A 20,159-nucleotide genomic window follows, 5' to 3' on the forward strand; every position below is an offset into this window, starting at 1 on the left:
TGTGTATCATGTCCGGACTGTGTGTTGGATTTTGAGGGAAAATACTCTGTATGTTAAGGGATCGAAATGTCTCTTTAGTGTACAGAGGATTTTGTTTTTTGGATTCATTTTGTCCCCGTGTGCTATTGAAATGGACCTGGCGAAGGTACAGGCCATTTATGATTGGGTTCAGACCACTTCTCTAAAGGTTCTCCAGAAGTTTTTGGGTTTTGCTAATTTCTACCGTAAATTTATAAGTAATTTTTCTGGTATTGTTAAACCACTGATGGATTTGACCAAATAGAGCTCTGATGTGGTGAATTGGTCTCCAGAGGCAGTCTCAGCATTTCAGGAGCTTAAGCGGAGATTCACATCTGCTCCGGTTCTACGGCAACCTGATGTTTCATTCCCATTTCAGGTGGAGATAGATGCTTCTGAGATTGGTGCAGGAGCAGTTTTGTCCCAAAGAGATCCAGTAACCTCTAAGATGAATCCCTGTGCCTTCTTTTCTTGAAAATTTTCCCCATCTGAATGTAACTATGATGTGGGGAATCGGGAATTGTTGGCCATGAAATGGGCTTTTGGAGAGTGGAAACTTTGGTTGGAGGGAGCCAGACACCAAGTTGTGGTCCTCACCGACCACAGGAATTTGATTTATCTTGAATCAGCCAAACTCTTGAATCCTAGACAGTCTTGGTGGGCCTTGTTTTCACGCGTTTTAATTTTGTGGTCTCCTTTCTTCCGGGCACTAAGAATGTTAAGGCGCACACCTTTTCTAGGAGTTTCTTTGTGGATTCTCTTGATGTGACCAAGCCTACTACCATTCTAAATGAGGGTGTAGTTCTTTCCGCCATCTCACCCGATTTGAGACGTGCCCTGGAGGAATTTCAGGAGGAAAAACCTGAACGATGCCCTATGGGAAAATTGTATGTCCCTGACCAGTGGAGGAGAAGAATAATGTCTGAATTTCATTACTTCGCGTTAGCTGGTCATCCAGGTATTTTTGGTACCAGAGATTTGGTGAGTCGGTCTTTTTGGTGGCCTGCCTTATCTCGTGATGTCAGGAATTTTGTGCAGTCCTGTGGGACTTGTTCTCGGTCCAAACCCTTTTCTCGTTCTAGTTGTTTGTTGATGCCCCTGCCGGTGCCCAGGAGGTCATGGACCCATATCTCAGTGGATTTTATTTCTGATCTCCCTGTCTTTCAGAGAATGACTGTTATCTTGGTGATCTGTGATAGATTTTCTAAGATGATCCATCTTGTACCACTCCCAAAGATGCCATCTTCTTCTGAGTTGGTGCCCTTGTTTTTACAACAGGTGGTTCATTTGCACGGGATTCCTGAGAACATTGTGTTGGACAGAGGAGTTTAGTTTGCTTCCAGATTTTGGAGAGCATTTTGTTCCAAACTGGAAATTCAGTTATCTTTCTCCTCTGCATTTCATCCTCAGACCAATGGGCAGACTGAGAGAACAAACCAGACTTTGGAATCCTGTTAGAGATGTTTCATATCTGCTGATTTAGATGACTGGATCTCATTTTTGCCCTTGGCCGAATTCGTGCTAAACAATAGGGCTAGTTCTGCCACTTTGATGTCTCCTTTTTTCTGTAACTTTGGGTTTCATCCTTGATTTTCTTCGGGACAGGTGGAAGCTTCGGCCTGCTCAAGTGTGGATTCTGTGGTAGAGAGAATGCAGCAGATTTGGGACCAAGCAGTGGATGAGTTGTCCCACTCTCAGGAAAAGGCCCAACGGTTTTCCAACCGGCATAGGACTATTGGCTCCCGGTTTAAAGTGGGTGATATGGTTTGGTTGTCGTTAAAAAATATTCCTATGAAGGTTGCGTCTCCAAAATTCAAGCCAAGGTTCATTGGACCTTATAAGATTTTGTAAATCCTTAACCCTGTGTCTTTCCGTTAGGCTCTTCCAGTTACGTTTAAGATTCTTAACGCTTTTCATAAATCTTTCTTGAAGAGGTTTGTGGAGCCAGTAGCTCCCATTGCGGTGCCCCCTAACCCTGTATTGGTTAAGGGTAATTTGGAATATGAGGTAGAGAAGATAATGTATTCTCATTTGGCTAGATGGAGACTCCAGTACTTGGTCAAGTATGGCCAGGAGGATAATTCTTGGGTCTCTGCTTCTGACATTCATGTCGAGAGATTGGTTCGTGCTTTTCACCGGGCCCATCCTGATCGGCTTGGTGGCATGGATGAAGGTTCGGTGACCTCTTCTCAAGGGGGGTACTGTTGTGAACTATCTCGATTTGACTTCTGAGTCGGGGCTCCCTCTGGTGGTTACTGTGGGTAGTGGGGCTGGTCGAAGTCTGCCACCTGACGATGATGTTTGGAAATCTGGGGTTACTGAATGGAGTATTTAAGTGAGCAGGCTTCCTTCAGTGGCTGCTTGTGATTAGTTTTCTTTGTGTGCATTCTGAGGTCTGCTGTCTCCTGCCTGATCCTGCATTTTTCAGTTAAGTTATTCATTTGCAAATCCTTTGCATCTGATCTGGTTTTGCCTCTTTCTGCTTTGCTGTGAGGGTTTAGCATTGTTCCCTGCTGGTGCACATGCTGGACCCCGCTCCATATATTACACCTTGTGTCAGTTTGTTCAGTCCCCTGTTATATTTGTCTCTTTTTGCTTTGCTGCCAGTTCATACCAGAATGCTGATATATTGGGGGAGAGGTCGTGAGACCTCAGTGTTTTTGTGTACATCAGACGTGTTGGATTTTTACGGTTTTTAGCATGATTGCAGACAGTGTCTTTCCTTTCCTATACTAACTAGTCAGTTTGGGCCCCATCATTTACTCAGTCTATTTTCTGCCTGCATTTGTGTCTCATCTTGTCTCACCGACAATATATATTTGGGTGCTATCTATTCCTTTGGGGTTCTACTCCGGGGCAGTTTAAATTTCACCTTTCATGCTTTAGGCCTAGTTACCTCTCCGGCTGTGCCGAGGCATCTAGGGCATCGTAGGTACGCCCCATGGCTACTGCTAGTTGTGTTGTTAGGATTAGGGGTTTGCCAACCGCTAAGTTACCAACCTTTCTGGTTTCCTGGTGGCCTAGCCTATTCCTGCCATCCTCCTCGGTGACCAGTTCATAACAGTAGGTGTTGAGGTAGATGATGTAGTGTTGGGCACAGAGATGTAGCAGTGCTGAAGGGGTTGCATGAAGTATTCAAATAACAAAACAGGGTGCAGTTTCTTTTACCTTTTACTGTAGGTACAGTCCAGGATTCAGATCACTGATGGTACAGGAGTTGGTCAGCCTGGAAGCAACTTGGGAATCTCTCTATGCAGATGGGTTGTGTAGTCTCCTTTCTAGCGCTAATCTGAAGTACTTGTAGTTCTGAATTACAATCAAGTTCCCCTTGCTTGCTCTTGCTTAGAACTCCACTCGTATGGCAGGCAGCTGTAGCCTTCTCTCTCTGGCTCACACACGTTGCTGCTGTGAGTTCGAGTTTTAGGTGGGAACAGAGCATTTACAGCCTCTTGTTCCTCCGGTTTCTGCTGTGGGACCTTTAGTATCCACACCGCCTCAGACGCCGGGGTCCGGTCAATGCGCTTCAACTAGGGGTGAGCTTAACTCCAGCTCAGTCCTCCCCAGCTCATCTCCACACGTACATACTCTTCCCTCTCTCTGCACGAACTGACTAACTTCCTTCCTCCCAAACACAGAGAGCAGCTCCTCAGCAGTTAGGTTCAGAGCTCCCTCTGCTGGCCTGGAGTAGGAACTGTGCTGTGTGCTGGATTTATCTGATAGAGAGATCCTTCATTGCTTCCAAGCATGACATCACACTCCCTAGGAGGGAGATAATGCCACTGTGGCGACCGTACTCCTGGGGGCACCACTTGTGCTCAGTGAATACATCCAGAATCACCGCAGGTCAGCCATAATGTAGGCAGTTTACCTTGCTGAGACTCAGTGTCTCCGCAAAGTAAACCGACATGCTGCGGTCTTGAAAGACGAGCCGCTTGCCCGATTATGCGGGTGTGTCACCCACGTAATCGGACACAGTGGAGTCGGGATTTCATAAAATCTCCTCCACTATGCTGGAACATCTGGCCGCTGCGGATTAAACTCTTCTGCAGGACACAGCGTTCAATCTGCAGCAATTCCTGATAGTTTCTGCTACGTGGAAACACACCCTAACTCTCCTGCCTCTGCTATTTTAAGATGTCAAAATAAAGCATTGGAATTTTAAGACGGTGTGTGCCATCTACTCTTTTTTTTCACATATGTATGCTGCAAAACCATGGACTTTTTGTGGATGTGCACCCGGTCTATTTGAGATAGGTGTCTCTCAGTAGTCACGTTTGTGCGGTACTTGTTATCACAGAGTACACTGGGGCTGTGCAGCATTCTATCTTCTTTTGTGTGGACTTCAATACTCATAAGTTCCACAGAGGGACTAGATCCTTTCATTGGATTGATAATACACTGTACAACTTATGTTGTATCGGGCATTGTCTAATCCGTCAATGTTTGACTGACAGCCAATCAAGCTCTGTCTCTATCATTATCTGATAGGCTGAGGAATATGGCAGACACGGATGACATTGCAAGGCCTACGTCTGCCATAGCCACCCATTAGCATTCTTCGATTGCACTGCGAGGGTGCTGATAGGCTGACAGATGGAGCATGTTACATGTTAAGTTTGTCAAACTCCTTACATGGTCCATAACATCTGCGCGATGTAAAAAGTTAAATGGTATGTAGCTGCAATTATGGATTTTGCAGTAGGAACCCAGGCATAAGTAATAGCTGGCTCCCACCGCAGAGAGTACGGGCATAGCTCCTTTGCCTGTTCCTTTCTTATGGTGTACATATGCAGCATAGTGCAGTGAATGACACTTCACCATGACAGACATGTACGACAGAGTGTGTGAAGTGGTTAATTAATGGGATTGCTGCTATCATTATTTAATAACAGGGTCTTGGAGATGGATTGGCATGGATGTACAATGACAAAGTGTAGTGCACCTTTGCTTTATGTGATTAGTGATTTTCATGGTGCATCTTGGAACACCCGTAATTCTTTGCCACTTATATAATGGTGGAGAAGGTGGTAGTGTCAAGGTTCACCAGGAGAAGTGGATCCTATAAGCCCAGGTCTTGGTGGGCACACAGACCCTGGGCGTTGATGCATCAAACTAGAAGGCACATAGTCAGTGAGTACTTGACACACTCATGAAACTCAGGAGGATCAGGACAGATGAAACAGAACCCAGAAGGGATGGAGACAAGTAAAGCAAAGCAGGCACAGAAGGCGAAACATAAACCTAAAAGTCTAGAGTCTCAATCCCAAGACATAGGTGTGTGTCAATAGGCCTTAAGTAGGTCTAGGGAGATAATTTTATTAATCCAAGCTGGGCTACAAGCAAAACCCTAAGTGGAACACAACAGAGGGCAGCGGACCCAGGAGGAGGGAGGGAAGCCCTGGATACCTGGGAGTCGGGAGAGCTGTGTGACAGATCCTTATGTCTCTGCCCCATGACTGAAATAAAACCAATGGACCTCCTTAGTTTTTTTTTCTGTGATTAACAATAGTGCATCACAAATTATAATATGTTTGGGGGAGATACTGGTCACCATAGGATGTTTTAGAAGCCAATCTGTTTTATCCATAAAATACGAGCCCTCGTGTATATAAAGGAAAGGCCCCTTTGTTACATGTCTGGTTGATATATTGGGGGGTTGAATATACCCTGAATAATCGCTAACCTTAAATTTATGACAACCTTTACATCTGTGTATAAACTTCGTCATATTGTGTGGTAATGGCCATTGTTCTGTCCTCACTAAATGAAGCAGATTCATTGCAGCTATACAGACAGCTAAACCGCTATACAGGGGTCCAATAAGAAGACTGTGGTTGAGCCTGTGCTTTTATTGAACTGGATAGTATATTGATGCGCAATGAAACTGTAAACAATCATAATACATACGATCAGTGCAGGGTACAGCAGAAATACATAGTAAACATGTGCATGAACATCTACAAACTAGTAACTGACCCAGAAGTAGGACTGACTAAGCTAGTGCTGTGGTTGGCGGAACGCACCAAATAATAAAAGATGGTGATAAGGTGCATTCGCAGCCCGGGGTCCACCGTGCAGAGATGGTAAACTACTGCTCAGGAATAGCGGACGCTATGTGGCGGAATAAAAGGGGAACACATGCTGGTTAATGTGGTGCCCCTGCGGGTCCAGTAGCCACAGAGGTACTGCACCTCATCCAGAGGTGTGGTATCTCATGACCAGGTAAGATGGGGCACCCAACCAGACTCCAACACTCACATCCCACACACACGAGCATAGCAGCGCATCCTTTATGGTCACTGCTTGGAGCACGAAAAGTGCTGGGTGGTGGGCGGAGCTTAGGAAAAGAGCAGGAGATTTGTAGTCAGTTGGAGAGTTCCCTCAGAGGGAGGGGAAGTGACAAGACGTGTCTGGCGCAGCTCCTGTCAGGAGGACTGCTGGACGGATTGTTTTCTAAGAAAGGCCCCCTGAAGGAAAGAGTGGGTCTTCTAGAGGCACGGGTCAAGAGAGCTCCCCGTGGGGCTCGTCCCATGCTGACGGCCATCAGGTGGGGGAAGAATCCAGGTCGCAGAAGGGTCTCAGCCCCTAGCCTAGTGGAGTGGAAATCATGACTTACAGTAACTAGCAAGCTGACAGCTGTGGTTACTTTATGGGCCATAGCGAATTTACACTCGATTGTGAGAAGCTGAAAGGAAGGAAGGAGTAAAATCAGCATAGTGTGAGGAGACGGCCAAGAAAGGTACAAAATGACATGGAGTGCTGGGGGTGTACTTCATTTTACCTGAAAGTTTACTGGACCCCTTTGCCTGGAGGACTCAGCACCGAAGTGGGCATCTGTGTGCACCTGACTGTGAGTAAAGCCCTTGAAACTGCATTTAACTGAGTCCTTTGTCTCCTTTCTGCACCTAGCACCCAGCACTGCTACATCCTCCACTAGACCTGACATCATCACCCCTAAAAACAACTCTCAACGGCCCTGGGACTATTGCCCTACCTGAGGAGAGCCATTTTCACCTCAGCTACGACAAACCAACTGTCTCAGGGGAACAACATAGCAGCGCTGGTCGCCTCTGACCAGAATACCACAGGTGGCATCACATATTCATATAAAAACTTTATTCTCATTTTATTACATTCCAACATTTCTTTTTCATTGACCGCCTGGGGCCACGGACCGGGTCACAGCCACTGTGAAATCCCCCACTGAAGTTAAGGGGCCTGGTACTGGGTATCCCACGGCCCCTGGGGTGTGTCATTAACATCACCAGGTGTGTACAGGGGCAAACTCTATTACTTCTCAGAGCTACACTAGCACGGAACATAAATGCCGGAGCCTGTTAAAGCTCACAGAGTTCGGCAAGGTGAGTACCCAGTATATGGTTACAGAACTCTGCTCCACAGACACGGAGTCAGAGTCCCTGTAGACCTACTAAGCGTGTGGCGTCGTACCTGTGGACGCCACTAATGGACACTGGCAACTATGGAGTGCCAACCAAATGCACCGGGCCTTATAGACAAGCCACCACTTGGAGCTGATGCTAGTCTCAGACTCTGCCTCCTACCTGCACCTCAGTCTGGGCGCTGACAGGCAAGACTACACAACACATGCGTACCAAGGGTAGGGGTTTCTTAATGAGTCATTCACCAGAGACATTCATACATGCATGCAACACTCACTCCACATGGTCTATAATTATTTCCTATAATAGCGCATAGCCGGGTGGCCATGCAAACCTTTCATAGTTCAGCCTTCCTTGACCTTCCTAGTGAACCAATCAGTGCATCAACAGGACCTTAGCATGTGACCTCTGACCTCCTATGAGAGGTCATCCCACGGGCATGCTCAGTAGACCGAAAGAAGGACTTAGTCCCAGGAGCTGCTCTTGGTTGGCTATAGTGGATTGCTAAGTATGAACCAGGGATGGCAGCAGCAACCAAGCTGACAAAACCAGGCTGAGTAAGATGCTGGGATCGACGTCTTTGCTGAGCAGTCTCCTCTGTGGCCGGGAATGAATGAGAGACGGCAGAAGGCAAGGCTCTGGATTCCTCCTGTGCAGGGAAAGGTACCCGACGCCTAACAGCTAGGCTAATATTAAGACGGGAATTACCTACAGAAAGCATAAGTTCATACCGGCAATACAATTGCAAGGGGACAGCAATGGATGAGCTCCTTCTTAGATACAAGCTGAAGGAAAAATGGAGGAAAGTGGAGGGAGATGGAGGCTGAGTGAACTATAATGCATTGCAAAAGAAGGGAGGAGAATCAGACATAGGATAAAACAGAATAGGATGTGAACATGACTCTGGCCGCTAGAGGGATCCGAAACACTGCAGATGAATAAAGATTGTTAAAACTCCTAAATATACGAATTTCCTGTATGAAACTACAAAATTATGCAGACAAAAAATTAGATAACAATTAGATGTTGGAGACAGAACAGCCATTGAATATACAAAGCACCTGTTGTTGATAATTTCCATAATGTATATGGCGTGCAGCAGCAAGAATCGTCCTTGGTAGGTTATTAAGATTTGTTAACATTTATGGAATGTTTTCATGATCTATAATAACAGAGTTAAGATCATATGTCAGAGGAGCATTTACAATTTTTGTTCTTTAACCTATTTGTTCAGACTAATGACAAAGTGGTTGGTAAAATGTATTTGATTTCTACACTATTAATTATCCATTTACATAAGACTGATGTTACAGCACAATGTATAAACATGACTAAGACTATAAAGTTAAAAACTTTACTTGTTTTCATGTGGAAGGAGGAATAGTAGATCTCATTAATTTTTGCATCACCAGTGAGTGTTTTAATTTTTATATTTTGAGTTAGATGGCCAACTAAACACATAGAACACTGAAAACAAGAAAAAAGGCGCTTAATCTGTTGTTTGGATTTTTTACTAGGTTCACTATATGCTAAAACTGACCCGCAATTATGATTCTCCAGGTCATTTAGAATTCATAGACACCAAACATGTCTAGATTCTTTTTTTATCTAAGTGGTGAAAAAATTTTCAAACTTTGTTAAAAAAAAAATTGCTCCATTTTCCGATACCCATAGCGTCTCCATTTTTCATGATCTCAGGTTGGGTCAGGGCTTATTTTTTGCGCACCGAGCTGATGTTTTTAATTATACCATTTCGGTGCAGATACAATCTTTTGATCGCTTGTTATTGCATTTTAATGCAATGTTGCGGCGACCAAAAAACGTAATTCTGGCGTTTTTAATTTTGTCATCGCTACGCTGTTTAGCAATCAGGTTAATCCTTTTTATTATTGATAGATCGGGTGATTGTAAATACGGAGATACCAAATATGTGTATGCTTGATTTTACTTTTATTGTTTTATTTTAAATGGGGCAAAAGGGGGTGATTTGAACTTTTATATTTTTTTATTTTTTTTATATTTTTCAAAACATTTTTTTTAACTTTTGGCTGCTTCAATAGTCTCCATGGGTGACTAGGTGCTGCCACAATCCGATCAGCCCTGCTACATAGAGGCGATGATCAGATCGCCGCTGTATAGCAAATTTACTCACTTGCTATGAGTGCCAGCCTATGGGTGGCGCTCACAGCAAGCTGGCACTGACAACCATAGGGGTCTCCAGGAAACCTCCGATTGTCATGCTGCAATCATGTGACAGGGGTCACCGGTGTGCGCATTTCTGGCGCGATTGCCAGAAGCGCATGTTAAATGCCCCTGTCAACATTTGACAGCGGCATTTAACTGGCTAATAGCTGTGGATGGATCGCGATTCCAACTGCGGCTATTGTGGGCACATGTCAGCTGTTGAAAACTCTTCACCATCTAGCACCTTCATCGATTAGATGGGACCTGATAATGGATACGCACCCTGGGCCGTGCTCCGCATTACCACCTGCGAGATTCTCACTAACCGGGCGGCGTTATTGGCATTGACTACATCCACAGATACACCCTCCCAATAGTATAGCTGCGTCACTCTATATGGAGTAGCCTATTGGCTACTTCTGTACATGCCCCTCACCCTGTCAGCTGGTGGTGATGTTACACGCCACTTCAGCCTGCTCACATGGACAGACAGCCTATTGTTACCAGGCACATCTTAGGCAAGATCCTTATATACCCCTTTGACTTTTAAGTGACACTACACAACTCAAGTTATTTTGATATATATATCCCCCCTGTTACCTTTTCCCCAGTGAGGCCTATGCAAAAGGAATGAAACACATAAGGAAGTCTGGAGTTCACTATTGCTAGGACAAAATTTGAATACTGCCCTTGTTAGGGCAGGAGCCAAGCACATGGGGCCTGCCAAGACGTAATAGGACCAAGTATTCCCATCCTTTTCCTCCAGAGTTGTCCTACAGTATTGATCTCTACAAGATGCGGGTAAGATCCCTCCATTTCTTATCTGAACAGTTTTCCTAGTGGCCACATTGCAATATTTTGATTCACATAAGTGTTGTTTGTTTGAGTGATTATTATTTTTTTTAATATCTCTGAAAAAGCTATGTTATAAGGTTTACCATGCTGAATATTTACAATTACCTTAGGGAGTTAGGGTAACAGTATCTCAAGTTACCACATTGAGCTTTTACTTCACCAACTCTACTTGATTAGAAGGCTTGCCTGGCCTTAATCTACAAATCTGCAGTCACTGTATGTGACTGCAAACTTCTGAATCCTCACATTGCATGCATTGCGTGCTACGAGGAATTTCCTTTGCCGGTGCTGAGAGCAGGCAGTCATGTGACTGCAAAAATGGGATTTGCATACTTTTGCCACATTTAGATTTCACGTGTCCTGTCTTGCTCAATACATTTGCACTGAGCAAGGCCTGGCACGTCTAGTTGGCACATGAGTGCATGTATTAGAGGGGCTCCAATTTTTGCCTTTATAAATTAACATCCTCTAATTCTTGCCCCCACATTTGTTAGGCATCAGGTTCCTGCAGCGGCTCAACAGGAGTCCAGAGCCTCACATTCTGCGGTCTTCCATTATCTATCGACCGCAGAGGAGATTGCTCAGCAGTCCCCGAGTTCCAGACGCTCTGCCCAGACCTGCTCTGTGGGTCTGGCTGTTGCTGCCACCTTTAGGTCAGCAATAGCAATGCAGGCTGCTCAGCAGCAAATTGCTCCAGAGGCTAAGTCCCTCCGTCGCTCTACTGGGCATGCTCACGAGACGATCTCCCATTGGAGATCGGGAGTCACATGCCCAGGTCCTTCTCATGATCTGATTGGTCCATCTCAGGGATCTAGAAGCTTCCGGAAGGTTCTGGCTATAAAAGGTTTGCATGGCCGCTTGGCCATGCGCTAGTATAGACTCTAAAAACATATATGTGACATGCACAAGTGTGTACAAGTCGGTAAGATAATGCCCACACCACCCAATGGCTGAACCACAACAAGAGAGCACAAAATGACAAATTTTAAAAAATACTCTGCAGTAAAAAAATATATAAAAGTAATCAGCAAGTGCTGTATAACAAATACAGGGTATTTAGTCGACACATTTTTTGCAAAAAATACATACCAAGCTGCTTCACCACTTCACGGTAACCCTTCACAAAGCAGTCCCTATCTAATGTATTCAAAACCTGAACATGTGAACAGTGTCTGAATGAACAGGATACAGACAGGCGCTTCCCAGTATATGGGCTTGTTGGTGAAAGACAGCTCATTTATGTGCATGTCACAAAGGAGGAGGGTGGGGTCTCCCAAACCGTGCTGACACATTTTTTGCAAAAAATACATACCAAGCTGCTTCACCACTGTTCATTCAGACACTGTTCACATGTTCAGGTTTTGAATACATTAGATAGGGACTGCTTTGTGAAGGGTTACCGTGAAGTGGTGAAGCAGCTTGGTATGTATTTTTTGCAAAAAATGTGTCGACTAAATACCCTGTATTTGTTATACAGCACTTGCTGATTTCTTTTATATATTTTTTTACTGCAGAGTATTTTTTCAAATTTGTCATTTTGTGCTCTCTTGTTGTGGTTCAGCCATTGGGTGGTGTGGGCATTGTCTTACCGACTTGTTCACACTTGTGCATGTCACATATATGTTTTTAATCCTTTTTTTCCGTGCTCAGCACGGTTTGGGAGACCCCACCCTCCTCCTTTGTGACATGCACATAAATGAGCTGTCTTTCACCAACAAGCCCATATACTGGGAAGCGCCTGTCTGTATCCTGTTCATTCAGACACTGTTCACATGTTCAGGTTTTGAATACATTAGATAGGGACTGCTTCGTGAAGGGTTACCGTGAAGTGGTGAAGCAGCTTGGTATGTATTTTTTGCAAAAAATGTGTCGACTAAATACCCTGTATTTGTTATACAGCACTTGCTGATTACTTTTATATATTTTTTTTTACTGCAGAGTATTTTTTCAAATTTGTCATTTTGTGCTCTCTTGTTGTAGTATAGACTCTAGTTGCTACTGTGTGAATGATGATGAATGCATGAACCTGCAAATGACTCATTAAGATCCCCTCCCTCTGATATTACGAGTGTGTATAGGGACTTAGGTTTAGAGTCTGCGCCAGCCAGTGGCAAGCTTCTAGCCACAACAGCATCCTCCACAGTGCTAGCATCTGACAGTGCGCCTGCTACCGGGCATTGTCGATTAGCGGCAGTGTCTGTCGCCGCGCTGCAGTCTGCAGCTCCTTTTGGCGTCCGCAGTAGCGATGCCGCATGCACGATAGACGGACGCTGACCCTCTGCCTAGTGCCCAGCTCCTGTGACCATTTACCGTATGTGCACTTCTCTGAGACCCGTGACGTTAACAGGCTCAGCATTTTGTGTTTAGCACTTAGGCGTCTCTGTGAATAAACAGAGATCACTCAGCGCACCCGGGTGAAGTTCAACCCGCGTGCGTTATACCGCCATATTGTACGTCCGCCATTATCGAGCAGCAGTGTTAACACCTTCTGCACGGTGGACCCCAGGTGGCGAACGGACTTTACGTTATTTAATATTTAGTGCGTTCCGCTGTCCCTAACATTATACTAGTGCTAGGGTCTTGCTAGTAATGGGGGGACCAGCAGCAGCTTCTGCAGTACATTCGGCAGCTGGAGAGCAGGTTGGCAGAGCATGTTAAGGATGCTCTGTCTACTAGGGAGGTTCCCATAAGTCTGGAAGAGCTGATTGCCATTTCCATCAGACGGAAGGTTAGCTTGGCTCCCAACCTCTTTGAACCTCTAGAACCTCCCGAGCCACAGAGTTTACCTCCAGAGCCCATGGTGGTGTCCTGTGCCGGTCTCAAGACACGTCCGGCACAAAGCTCCACACGCTGTTACCAGTGTCAACAGTCTGGTCACCTGGCGAACAGGTGTCTGCAGAGGCTGAAAAAACGAACGTGTCCACTGGTAATTGGTGGGGGTCTATTCGCTATGGAGACCTTCTCCCCCAAACCGGCGCTTCAAGGGACGTTAGATAGTGGTGATTCCTCCTGGGAGGTACAGGTCACAATGGATTCCGGGGCAGAAGGGAACTTTATTCCCTCGTCCTTTGCCCAACAGCACGCTATTCCGTTGGTACCACTTCCTCACCCAGCGCCCATCAGGGTGGTCAACGGGTCAACCTTATCATCCCCGATTACCCACTAAACAGCCACCCTTAGGCTCTCAATTCCACCATCTCACCAGGAGATGATGTCCCTCCTCATTATGCCAGAGGGCATCGATCAGGTGCTCCTCGGGGTTCCCTGGCTCCGTTGCCATTCCCCTCATATAGAGTGGTCCTCGGGGAAAATACTGGGATTGGAGCAAAGACTGTGTGGGAAGGTGCATGGGGAGCAGCATCCAAGTAGCCTCTATGGAGGTGCCTGTGGATTTTTCCGAGTCCCCTACTGGGAATCTGAAAACCATGGCTCTGGTCGCCCTCGAGTCAGTGCTGCGGGGCAAGACCTTTGTCCCGCCTCACCTGCGTTCCAAGGTATTCGAGTGGGCACATGCGTCCAGGGTGGGTGGTCACTTTGGCTACAAGTGGACACAAAACTCCTGGCAAGGTCTTATTGGTGGCCGCACAGGGCGCGGGACACTAAAAAATACATTCAGGCATGCGCCTCTTGTGCTCGGAGCAGCTCCTCAAAACAGAGGCCGGCTGGGTTATGGTATCCCTTGCCGGTGGTAGACCGGGCAATGGAGGTTCATGACAGTTTGGGTCGCACCTCGCATGCCACTCAAGTCTCTAAAGAGAGAATGAAGACGCCCGCCGACACACATGAGCGCCCGGCTCCAACTTTTGCCCCTGGCGACTTAGCCATCTCTGATGCCTTCCACGTGTCCCTTCTCAAACCTGTTCACATGTCCCGGTTTTCCGAGTCATCTGCCGGGACATCAGACTTGTCTTCGGATGAGTCTGAGGCCTATGCCTCTGTGGGACACAAGGTGGTATGTGGCAAAAAAATTTTTTGGGAGGCTCAGGGGGGAGGGGGCCCTAGGAGGGGGGGTAATGTTAGGCATCGGTTCCTGCAGCAGCTCAATAGAAATCCAGAGCCTCACATTCTGCGGTCTCCCATTATCTATCGACCGCAGAGGAGATTGCTCAGCAGTCCCCGCGTCCCAGACGCTCTGCCCAGACCTGCTCTGTGGGTCTTGCTGTTACTGCCACCTTTGGGTCAGCAATAGCAATGCAGGCTGCTCAGCAGCAAATCGCTCCAGAGGCTGTTCCTTCGTCGCTCTACTGGGCATGCTCACGAGATGATCTCCTATTGGAGATCGGGAGTCACATGCCCAGGTCCTTCTCGTGATCTGATTGGTCCATCTCAGGGATCTGGAAGCTTCCGGAAGGTCCCGGCTATAAAAGGTTCGCATGGCCGCTCGGCCATGTCCTAGTATAGTCTCTAGTTGCTACTGTGTGAATGATGATGGATGCATGAACCTGCGAATGACTCATTAAGATCCCCTCCTTCTGATATTATGTGTGTGTATAGGGACTTAGGTTTAGAGTCTGCGCCAGCCAGTGGCAAACTACAGCCACAATAGCATCCTCCACAGTGCGCCTGCTACCGGGCATTGTCGATTAGCGGCAGTGTCTGTCGCCACGCTGCAGTCTGCAGCTCCTCTTGGCGTCCTCAGTAGCGACGCCGCATGCACGGTAGGTCTAGATGGACTCTGACCTCTGCCTAGGGCCCAGCTCATGTGACCATATACCGTACGTGAGACCTGTGACGTTAACAGGCTCAGCCTTTTGTGTTTAGCACTTAGGCGTCTCTGTGAATAAACAGAGATCGCTCAGCACGCCCGGGTGACGTTCAACCCGCGTGCGTTAAACCGCCATATTGTACGTCCGCCATTATCTTGCAGCAGTGTTAACACCTTCGGCACGGTGGACCCCGGGCGGCGAATGCACTTTACGTTATTTAATATTTAGTGTATTCCGCCGTCCCTAACACACATAGTGCTATTTTACCCCCTATATGTTGCTCATTATGGTGACCATGAACTGTAATCGTTTTGTCCCTTGTTTACTGTGTTTAGACCTCATTTTGCTATGTCCAGTTTAATTGCTTGTTGAAGCAACACAGTAGACAATGTGCAAAAATAAAGTAATTTGAGATTGGAGATAAGTGGAAGAAGGCCAAATTCTAAGTCAACAGTTAATGAATTCCTCCCCTTTGTTTTTTTAAATTTGACTTTTTTTTGCTTTTTTTAAATGACTCTCAAGCTTTTCATTCTGGTTATTTTTTTATAGAGGAAATAAAGACAAATACCCAGGATGAAACGAGGTTGTGAATCACCAAAGCAGCAAGAAAATAACTTTATACTGAGCTTTGTAAGCTGAAAATAGCTCACTACCAGGGATGATGTTTTTGATTGGAATGATTGGAGTCAGTATTCCACACTACCAGAGTCATCCCAAGTTCCCATTCTAGGTCTTCACATTTGGGGCCTCAGGACCAATCCACGCATATGCCTGACAAAACCTTTCCTCAATCCAAAACATTGCTATAATTTATTTTTCTGATGGATTCTCATGTATATACAGTGTACTGATTTGGGTATGAAAAGTGACATTTTACCTTGAAGGAGCATGTCCCTTGGAGCCCATTTCCTACACATCCAGCCTCCTAGGGGTAGAAAAGTTGGACTGATTTGCTCCAAGTTATTGCTGAATGAGAATTTCTAAGCTCTGACAACACTGCTGGTTAACTCTTTACTTAATGATATTGCTTGCTAGTGATAAAATAATAACAGTCTCTCTATTCTCAAGACTCCTTTTTGTGAAACACAATTAAACAGTAAATCTAACTAATAACTAAGTAGTAACATTTCTGTGTAAAGGAGTAGAAGCGTTGTTAGCCCCTCTGCTATATTGATTGTAATGCTTAGACACATTTTACATGGGATTTCACATACTATGCTCTGTACCAGTTGATTATCCTGTGACAGGGTTAGTAGTGCCATCCCACGTTGGGATGAGTTAAAGAGGCTTTCACTGCCTCATTTGAGAGAAGCATGATGTACACAAAGAGACCCTGAATCCAACAGTATGTCACTAAGTTTACTGGACGAAGCAGTTCTGACACAATCAGAGATTTTAGCTGTAGAATGCAGCAGAGCTGAGAATCCTGCCCATGCCCACCCCAGGCTATGTATATACAATGTCCATAGACAGTGAGCTACTTATCACAGGAGGGGGTGGAGTCGGACTAGAAAATGTTTGCCAGCTAGTCTAAGCAGTGGTAATGCCCTAGGGATAAAACCTTCATTATAAGTAAACAACAGCACATAGCCTGATAAGTGACACATCATTGAATTTGGAGTGCCCTGACACGCGGCGCAGGGCCGTGGGGTACTCGGTACTGGGCCTGTCAACTTCAACGGGGGACGGTGTCACGGCGGCGGAGACACGGTCTGTGGCCCTGGGGCGTCCATTAAATAAAATGATGGAAGGGGAAAAGTTGTTGGTGATGTTGTTAGATGTGGTAGAAATGAAGATAAAGTTTGTAGATGATTAAATACGTGACGCCACCTGTGGTATTCTGGTCAGAGGCGACCAGCGCTGCGGTGTTGTTCCCCTGAGACTGTTGATGTGGCGCAGCTGAGGTGAAAATAGCTCTCCACAGGTAGAGCAATAGTCTTAACCCACTTTGTGTGTCTTCCCTGAGCGTGGCTACAGGGAACTCTGTAGATGGGCCTGCTTTTCGGCCACGCCGGCGGCTTATTTTCAAGGCCTTTTTGGAGTGACTATTTACAAATAAAAGTTCTGACCACACATAGTCCTGTGGCCCAATTGTCCTTTAACTGGATATTATGAATACTTAAAAAGGTTCATACAGTAAGTCTCTGTAGGCTTTCATGCTTAACGGTTACAACTATACATTCTTATTACTTTATTTACATTATGTAATCTCTGTAACGGGCAGGGATTTGACCTCTAGTACTACGAGTGGATCTACGCAGTATAGGTATTTCTGGTGACCTGTTCTCTGATGTCTACTGTTGGTGCACTAGTCACTACGCTATAAGTAGACTTGTGTAAGATTGGTATTCTAGACTGCCTTCGCTCTACTCCTAGACTCACCATGAGACTGTCAGATTCGCTACTACATATATACTACATTCATACAACATACATACTACATACATACTACATATAAACTACATTCATACAACATACATACTACATATATACTACATTCATACAACATACATACTGCATACATACTACATACTATACATTCATACAATACATACACTCACTGGCCACTTTATTAGGTACACCTGTCCAACTGTGTGTTAAGACTTAATTTCTAATCACCCAATCACATGGCGGCAACTCAGTGCATTTAGGCATGTAGACATGGTCAAGACAATCTCCTGCAGTTCAAACCGAGCATCAGTATGGGGAAGAAAGGTGATTTGATTGCCTTTGAACGTGGCATGATTGTTGGTGCCAGAAGGGCTGGTCTGAGAATTTCAGAAACTGCTGATCTACTGGGATTTTCACGCACAACCATCTCTAGGGTTTACAGAGAATGGTCCGAAAAAGAAAAAAAATCCAGTGAGCGGCAGTTCTGTGGCCGGAAATGCCATGTTGATGCCAGAGGTCAGAGGAGAATGGGCAGACTGGTTCGAGCTGATAGAAAGGCAACAGTGACTCAAATTGCCACCCGTTACAACCAAGGTAGGCAGAAGAGCATCTCTGAACGCACAGTGCGTCGAACTTTGAGGCAGATGGGCTACAGCAGCAGAAGACCACACTGGGTACCACTCCTCTCAGCTAAGAACAGGAAACTGAGGCTACAATTTGCACAAGCTCATCGAAATTGGACAGTAGAAGATTGGAAAAACGTTGCCTGGTCTGATGAGTCTCGATTTCTGCTGCGACATTCGGATGGTAGGGTCAGAATTTGGCGTAAACAACATGAAAGCATGGATCCATCCTGCCTTGTATCAACGGTTCAGGCTGGTGGTGGTGGTGTCATGGTGTGTGGAATTTTTTCTGGGCACTCTTTGGGCCCCTTGGTACCAAATGAGCATCGTTGCAACGCCACAGCCTACCTGAGTATTGTTGCTGACCATGTCCATCCCTTTATGACCACAATGTACCCAACATCTGATGGCTACTTTCAGCAGGATAATGCGCCATGTCATAAAGCTCGAATCATCTCAGATTGGTTTCTTGAACATGACAATGAGTTCACTGTACTCAAATGGCCTCCTCAATCACCAGATCTCAATCCAATAGAGCATCTTTGGGATGTGGTGGAACGGGAGATTCGCATCAGGGATGTGCAGCCGACAAATCTGCGCCAACTGTGTGATGCCATCATGTCAATATGGTCCAAAATCTCTGAGGAATGCTTCCAGCACCTTGTTGAATCTCTGCCACGAAGAATTGAGGCAGTTCTGAAGGCAAAAGGGGGTCCAACCCCTTACTAGCATGGTGTACCTAATAAAGTGGCCAGTGAGTGTACATATAGACATACAGTACATATAACATAGAATACATACTCACCATCACTTGTCACTTTGATCCCCGAAGCCAGTGTCATCTCACTGTAAAAAATATTAAAATAACAAACAACCGATATGTTCCCTGATCCGCAGAAATCCACGAGTGTCCCACGACGATCTCCTGCAGTGCATCACTGAGAGGTTACTATTAGTGTTGAGCGACTTTGGCTTTTTTAGGGTCGAGTTTTGTTTCATGAAACCCGACTTTTCCAAAAGTCGGGTCAAGCAAAATCGTCCGACTATAGGGAAAAGTCGGGGTCGTCCCGAAACATGAAACCCAATGTAAGTCAATGGAGAATTAAAGTCGGCAGTGAGAGGAGGACAGGAAACACACCAACAATGCCCATTTGAATGCCAAAAGCATAAATTCTTGTTACTGAAGCTTGTCAGCCTTAATTAACTTCATAATACTAGTTACGCACTGAAAAATGGGGGTTATTTGGCTACAGTTGTGGGGGGGAGGGCTGGCTCCAGGTTTTAGTGGGCCCAGGGCCAAAGAGCGCCCCTTTAACACATACCACAATTCATGATCCTCTGATACGGCAGAGAAATAGCGGTATAGTACAATGAAAAATACTTCACTTCTTACATCTCATGACTGATATCCATTTTAAATTCTCCAATAGCTCCAAAAACGGACAGTATATAACTCCATACAGTATTATGGCCAGTGCTTAGTGCGCTATACAGAGAAATGAGGCCCATATATTTCTCCATACGGAATCATTATTCCCATATAATGTTTCAAACCGTATATGTTGAGCTCCACATAATGCTACAGTATATGTTGGTCCCAATGGATGAAGCTCCACTGTCTGATGGGCCCAAATAATGCTCCATATATAATGGGGCCCCATTTCTACTGCTCTAGTGTATAATGGGCCCTGTAAATGCTGCTCCAGTGTCTGATGTCCACCTTTGGAATGCTCCAGTGTATGGTGGGCCCCATATCATTCACCAGAGTACAGTGCTCCCCAAAAATTGCTGTCCCAACATTGAAAACAATTACATAAGTCTCCTTGCTAGGGAATCCCTGCACTACTCTGAACTCCTTGTCGTCCCCATCTTCCATCTCACTGCACTTGGCTGTTTAGGCCCTCCCACCGGCAGAGACACTTTTGCGTACTATGCGGTGCCCTGTGCCAGTGCCATCGCCCATGAGTATGCCCCCCCACCTG

This window comes from Dendrobates tinctorius, unplaced genomic scaffold (assembly GCF_039654945.1).
Source record: "Dendrobates tinctorius isolate UK_male_01 unplaced genomic scaffold, ASM3965494v1 ptg000160l, whole genome shotgun sequence".
Lineage (NCBI taxonomy): Eukaryota > Metazoa > Chordata > Amphibia > Anura > Dendrobatidae > Dendrobates > Dendrobates tinctorius.